This window comes from Zingiber officinale, chromosome 5A (assembly GCF_018446385.1).
Source record: "Zingiber officinale cultivar Zhangliang chromosome 5A, Zo_v1.1, whole genome shotgun sequence".
Taxonomy (NCBI): Eukaryota; Viridiplantae; Streptophyta; class Magnoliopsida; order Zingiberales; family Zingiberaceae; genus Zingiber; species Zingiber officinale.
Genome location: NC_055994.1, coordinates 21,275,946 through 21,283,795, shown reverse-complemented (window position 1 = coordinate 21,283,795; position 7,850 = coordinate 21,275,946).

Sequence of the window (7,850 nt, the reverse complement as noted above, 5' to 3'; positions counted from 1 at the left end):
CCCAAACTCTCGCTCCAGTGCGAGTTATAAGTGAGCACGGCTCACACGCCCAACGACCTTCCCGGTCGGCTGTCCCAGACACTCCCCCCAGTGCGAGTTATAAGTGAGCACAGCTCTCACGCCCAACGACCTTCCCGGTCGGCTGTCCCAAACTCTCGCCCCAGTGCGAGTTATAAGTGAGCACGGTTCTCACGCCCAACGACCTTCCCGGTCGGCTGTCCCAGACTCTTGCCCAGTGCGAGTTATAAGTGAGCACGACTCTCACGCCCAACGACCTTCCCGGTCGACTGTCCCACACTCTCGCCCTAGTACGAGTTATAAGTGAGCTATGGTCTCACGCCCAACGACCTTCCTGGTCGGTTGTCACAGACTCTCGCCCCAGTGCGAGTTATAAGTGAGCACGACTCTCACGCCCAACGACCTTCCTGGACGGCTGTCTTAGACTCTCGCCCCAGTGCGAGTTATAAGTGAGCTATGCTCTCACGCCCAACGACCTTCCTGGTCGGTTGTCCCAGACTCTCGCCCCAGTACGAGTTATAAGTGAGTTATGCTCTCACGCCCAATGACCTTCCTGGTCGGCTGTCCCAAACTCTCGCCCCAGTGCGAGTTATAAGTGAGCACGACTCTCATGCCAAACGACCTTCCCGGTCGGTTGTCCCAGACTCTCGCCCCAGTGCGAGTTATAAGTGAGCACGGCTCTCACGCCCAACGACCTTCCCGGTTGGCTGCCCCAAACTCTCGCCCCAGTGCGAGTTATAAGTGAGCTATGCTCTCACGCCCAACTACCTTCCTGGTCAACTGTCCCAGACTCTCGTCCCAGTGCGAGTTATAAGTGAGCATGACTCTCACATCCAATAACCTTCCCGGTCGGTTGTCCTAGACTTTCGCCCCAGTGTGACTTATAAGTGAGCACGACTCTCACGCCCAACGACCTTCCCGGTCAGCTGTCCCAGACTCTCGCCCCAGTGCAAGTTATAAGTGAGCTATGCTCTCACGCCCAATGACCTTCCTAGTCGGTTGTCCCAGACTCTCGCCCCAGTGCGAGTTATAAGTGAGCTATGCTCTCACACCCAACGACCTTCCTGGTCGGTTGTCCCAGACTCTCGCCCCAGTGCGAATTATAAGTGAGCACGACTCTCACGCCCAATGACCTTCCTGGTCGGCTGTCTCAAACTCTCGCCCCAGTGCGAGTTATAAGTGAGCACAACTCTCACGCCCAACGACTTTCCTGGTCGGCTGTCCCAGACTCTCGCCCCAATGCGAGTTATAAGTAAGCACGACTCTCACGCCCAACGACCTTCCCGGTCGGCTGTCCCAGACTCTCGCCCCAGTGTGAGTTATAAGTGAGCACGACTCTCACGCCCAACGACTGTTCTGGTCGGTGTAACGACTCTCCCGGTCAGTACCCTTTACATTCACCTGGATAAAATACAACAAGACATATTCTTGTGTCTAACCGGTCGGTAAGTCATATTTCCATTATTTCTGCTAAATATGAAAACTAGCAGGCATATTCTCAAGCGTCTTAGCTTCTCAAGCCTTTTGATTTTCTGGTGAGAGGTAAGAAGAACTGGGTAAGCAAATTATCCTTATTATTTTTGCTAGAAATGTTACAAGAACGCAGGTGTTTTATAGAAACACAATGATACCAGAGTAAGGGGGCATGGGGCTACACCATAATAAACGGAATCCAAGAGACATGTTTTATTTCATTAAAAGGGTGAACATTTTTTAGCGGTTTATATTGCTACTAGACCCAGAAGCCTGAACCCTACTTTCTAAATGAGCCCTTGCTTGGGCTAGTTCCTTCTCAGCAAGTTTAAGGGAGTTTTGCAGTTGGCCAATGGTCTCGTCCTTTAACCGGCTCTCCTCCTTCAGGAAGGTCACCTCGTCCTCGTGTTTCATCTTCAAATAAATGATATGATGGATCTGAGCCTGGAAGTCCGCATGAGCCTTCATCTTGAGAGCTGCCTCAGCCCGAGTTATGTACTTGGCCGCCTGCCAGAGCTCTTCCATCTCCCTACGGAGAGAAGTCTGAAGGTCCATGTTCAATGTCATCTCATGCAGGACTTTTTCTTTAAGATCAAGTCGGTGACGTAAAGAAGATAGCTCGCCGTGTTCCATGAGTCAGAAGGGGATAACTGGAAAAAGGGAGAGTGGCGGTATGAGTGGCAGCGGAAGTTACACAACCCTCTTAAAGGGGAGGAGAAGATAAAGGGATTTCCTCGGGACCTGCATTGACGCTTGGGAAACAACGGGATATTTATCGGAAAGAGTCATGATAGGAAATCAAGGAGGTTACCTGTAAGTCGATGCATGGCAGAAGCTAGAAAGTCAGAGCGGGTGATAACTGGACTTGGGTCTAGTCAGTCGGACTAGATCCTCCTTCGACTAGACTTGAGGGGGAGGCTTATGATACGATGCATGATTGTGGGGCCAGTAAGACGTGACGGTCAGAAGTCGCGACTGCAGGGCAGTCATAAGTCAAGCTTGTGTGGCAGTCAGAAGTCAAGGTTACGTGACAATCAGAAGTCAAGCTTATGTGGCAGTCAGAAGTCAAGCTTATATGGCAGTCAGAAGTCAAGCTTACGTGGTAGTCAGAAGTCAAGCTTATATGGCGGTCAGAAGTTAAGATTACGTGGCGATTATAAGTCAAGCCTATGTGGGGGTCAAAAGTCTGACCTACGTGGAGGTCGAAGAGCTTGTTTACGGGTAGCTCAAGAGGCCCGGTTATAAGATGGGCTGGGTTAGACAAGAAGGGCGTCTCGAATGACGGCTCAGGACTGGACAAACATATAGGTCGGGAGTGTGCCTACCAAGCGTACAGGTCGGGAGTGTGCCTACCAAGGATACAGGTCAGGAGTGTGCCTACCCAGGATATAGGTCGGGACTTCTAGCCTTGCGGCACAAGATACATGGACAAACATACAGGTCGGGAGTGTGCCTACAAAGCGTACAGGTCGGGAGTGTGCCTACTAAGGATACAGGTCGGGACTTCTAGCCTTGCGGCGCAAGATACATGGACAAACATACAGGTCGGGAGTGTGCCTACCAAGCATACAGGTCAGGAGTGTGCCTACCAAGGATACAGGTCGGGACTTCTAGCCTTGCAGCGCAAGATACATGGACAAACATACAGGTAGAGAGTGTTCCTAACAAGCGTATAGGTCGGGAGTGTGCCTACCAAGGGTACAGGTCGGGAGTGTGCCTACCAAGGGTACAGGTCGGAACTTCTAGCCTTGCGGCGCAAGATACATGGACAAACATACAGGTCGGGAGTGTGCCTACCAAGCATACAGGTCGGGAGTGTGCCTACCAAGGATATAGGTCGGGAGTGTGCCTACCAAGGATACAGGTCGGGACTTCTAACCTTGCGGCGCAAGATACATGGACAAACATACAGGTCGGGAGTGTGCCTACCAAGCATATAGGTCGGGGGTGTGCCTACCAAGGATACAGGTTGGGAGTGTGCCTACCAAGGATACAGGTCGGGACTTCTAGCCTTGCGGCACAAGATACATGGACAAACGTACAGGTCGGGATTATGCTTACCAAGGATACAGGTTCGGAGTCAAGATAAGCGGAAGCAGACCAATGCATACAGGTCGGGATCAGCAAATATGAAGAGCCAATACAGGAGTAATGGAATAAGAAGGTCGGACGCTACACGACAAGTATGTCAAGGAATCGTAACCATCTGTCAGGGAATAATCTCTACCTGTCATAGAATATGTCAATGGTTGGGGGCTCACAGCACTCTGATTCTTTCCTAGACCTATAGGAAGAAGCCACATGTCATCCACCACCAGACAAAGCCTGACATCCGACATTCCCTGACACCTGTCAAATTTCAGAAGCATCTGTTGCAGTATAAAAAGGGATGCTTTGTCCCTTACGCAAGTACGCTCACTCGTCCTTTCTCACCAGTCTTTTACTTTTTTCCTTTTGAATTTTCTCTGTTTCTTCTGAGGAAAAAGTACCTGATTTGAGCGTCGGAGGGCTTGACCCGGAGATTTTTTTCCTAATTTTTGGCCTCTAACGTGGGGGGACTCGTCTGAGTGTGCGCAGGATTAGCAATTTCGTCACCCCCGTCGGCATCCGCTCGTGGGAGTCTTTCGGTGGGTTGCCAGGTCATCCAGGAGGCCCAATAACTTTCCGTCAATACCGGTGACACTACGATCGCCTTCATCCGATTCAGCTTCTGAACGGGATCAATACACTTAATTAATGTAATCTGGTAGACTAAATTTGATTTTTCATGGACAAAACATAAAAGGGTACCTCAAAATAAGAGAAACACCATATGTGTCTTGTTTTTCAAAAAAAAAATAAAATGGACGTCTTTTTATAATTTTACCTTGAAAATAGCTTGGGATCCGGTGCTATAGTAGAAATTAACCCATAGCTATTACACCGTATTTTAAAAGATGTGCGCTTTTGATGATTTATAAAATTTTGGGTGCCTTTTTGATTTTTATTCATTTTCAAATATACAACTTAGCTTATCATGACATGTATACGACACAAAAATCATATTTTAAAAGAGAAAAATTTATGATGGTGCTCCTTAAGTGCGCTTGGCCCCTCCTCTCCTCTCCTTGGAGTTGCGGTAGTGTTAGTTCTTCGACCGGTCCATCCTCAAATTCCTACGATTCAACACCAGTCAGTGGGCACCAACATGACCGACCGGTGTGACCCACTAACAATCAAGTCAGCTCGGAGTTGAAAGAATGAGGCTCGTAGGGGTATGAGAGAAGGAAAATGAGAGAAGAGTAGCCTCTATGCGGAAAAAAAAAAACTACACTTGATACCTACCGCTGAACCTTATATAGTCAACAAGGGAGGGTGGCCACGTATGTGCGCTACCACACATGCCCTACATACAGCTAAACGAGCCATGTAGGCAATCATGGACAGATCCAGGAAATGAAAGGTGGGTTGGGTTGATCTTGAATTGGTTGAGTTCATCAAGAGGTTCGAGTTCATTTTGTGTTAGCATATCTCTTTTTTCTATATTAAAATTTTTATTGAATGATTTTTTTTCTTATTTATGAAATTGTTAAATTAATTTACCGATAATGATATATAATTCGTAAATATTGAAAATTTAATGGTCAAAGTGGAAGGCTTTGCCACTAACACAGTGTTAGTCTACAAGCGCGACGTGAGGTTGTGCTCGAATATATTATGTAGAACCTCAATCAACAACTACTTGCCTACGACATAGACGTGACTCGTAATGGTACATCAATGAGGTACATGTTGATCCGATCGTGATAACAATAGTCGAGGGCGCCCATGTTAATGAGTATGCCTATAGGGAGAGGGTCTGGTCACGGAGGGAATGACCATGGATACGAGCGGAGGCTTATCCGTGAGACGGTGGGAATGAAATTTGCATATGTGGAAGAGAATTAAAAGAATAGAGATGGGAGAATAGGTTTTTTTATAAATTTACAACTCATTTTAAATGGAGCAAACTGATTTAAACAATTAAATTTATTTTGGTCTTCACCAAATAAAGTCCAAATTAATCTAGATTCAGGCCAATATATTTTTTTTATCTCTGTGTTTTACTAATCCTAATTTAATTTTAATTCACTACTTTCATTTCAATTTATATTTAATAAAAAAAGATTGGACTATAGTTATGCATAATCATGCATGTGCGTCCTTCCTTCTGAAGGATGGAGAATATCAGAAGTTGACGGTGAAGGCTTGCACGTGAGTAGTTGGAAGAAAATAAAAACGAAAATATATAGATGAAAGAATATATTTCTTAAAAATATCTATAACTCTATTAGATTATTTAATTTAATTTAATTTAATTTAATCTCGTCATAAAATTTACCAAATCAAATTTAAATCATTTGTAATTTATAATTTAGACCAACATACTTCTTATCTTTATATAATAAATCATAGTCCCCAGGGCATAACATAGATAGGGAGTGCATGATTTTGTGGCTGAAAAGTTCAGGGGTCGATCCCCGGGGTATCATTGTCTGGGGTTAACGTCTCCGCCATGCACTTTCCACCTGTGTACCTGCATTTACCTCCCTCCATATCCGTGGGACCGGCTCTAGGGGGGTCGCTGATGTGGCGGTTCCATATTTTTTTATATATATAATAAACTTTTGAAAATCTGAATTATTTGAGTTTTTAAAAATCTGAATTGTTTGGATTTTCGAATGTTACCTTACGACTAAAAAAATTAATTTAATTTAATATTATACTTATGTTAGTAAAAAAAACTAATAAAAATATATTTTTTAACCTTGTTGACTTAAAATATTTATAGAAGCTTTTTTATTATAGTGTTGTCAATTCTAAGATGTGGGATTAAAGAGAACTATATTTTTTATATAAAATAATCAGAAAAAATTAATGATGAGAAAAATTTATAATAATATGTCGTAACTGAGTCTCGAACTCTAGATCACTGATTGTTTCGTTTGTGAAATTACTAATAAATCTTGAAATTATTTTTAGTGTCAATAGAAAAAAGGATATTAATGTAAATTCATTTTAGACTTCATCAAAAGTTAGTTAGTAAAGGAGGGAGATTTTTAATAAAATAGTAAGATTATAAATCAACATCTTCAATTCGTGTTCAATATTATAATTTATTTATTTATTAAATACATATTTGATTAATAGTTGAGAATAAAATAATTATGAAAGAAAATTTAAAAAACAATTAATGAATAATATCATATTAGAATTCAATATGTATTATTTAATTATAATTTATTAATTTAAATTTCTAGCAACACTAACTGTTTGAATTAATTTTTAATTGACGAAGCTAGGGCAGGACTATAGTCCATAACAACTTTTATAGTGATCAGATTTTCTGTCTCAAAATTCTCGTATCCTGTGTCTTTTCATCGATCATATCTCAAAAATGTGGTGTACATGACAATATTATGATCGTCTGATTGACAAATGGATAAAGGAATCTTGGGGGAAAAATAAAATCTGATTTCACTTTTACATGACTATGTCTATATAGATAACTAAATGAGTAAAATATTCCTAGCCGGCTGGCCGCACCAAAGAAAGTAGGGTGTCATGGATGATAACAGTTAGATCGTACCTTTCACACTATTACTCCAGTGTTGGCTTTGGCGTAAGCTGCCTACCTTGGATCGGTGCTAAGCCTGTGCTTGTTCGGAAGGGTCAAAGGTTGAGGTCGAAGTAGGTCCACTCAGCGAGGATCCTTTCTCGGATCTAACTATCATCTTTGCAGTAAAAGGTGAAATCCTCGCCCCCAGGGTCCCCATCGACCGGACCCACGGTCATTGTGAGGGAGGTAAATCGTAACACCCGAGCTAACATGGGACGGACCGGGTGGGATATAAGGATAGGGGATTTATTCTCCCGTTGCCATTGAGTTTCGACCCGGTAACTTCATTACAACAACTTCGGCCCTTTACCATCTCGGATGATCCACAGAGTCGAATCTAACTATCATCTTGCCGACATGAAGTGGCGCCAGAGATGCATTACCTGAACTAGTTTTCCCCGATACATCAGTGCATATTAAAGAATATATTTTTTTATAAATTATGATAAGTTAAAATATAAAATTTTAATTTGTAGGGCTAAAACAAAAACAGACAAATTATAAAGTAAAATATATTTTTTTTCTTATGCTAACTATCCACTCCTTCACCCATGAGAGATGAGACCCTGCCTTTCAAGAACTTCCTCCATATGAATCGTTGTGTCACCCTATTTTAGCTCTTTCGGTCCCTTTGCTATGTTGCAAACTCTAGTGTCATTGTCTTGTGTTTCTTTTGTGAACCTCGTCGGTCAAACCCCCCTCACCTTGTTATCCTCAATTA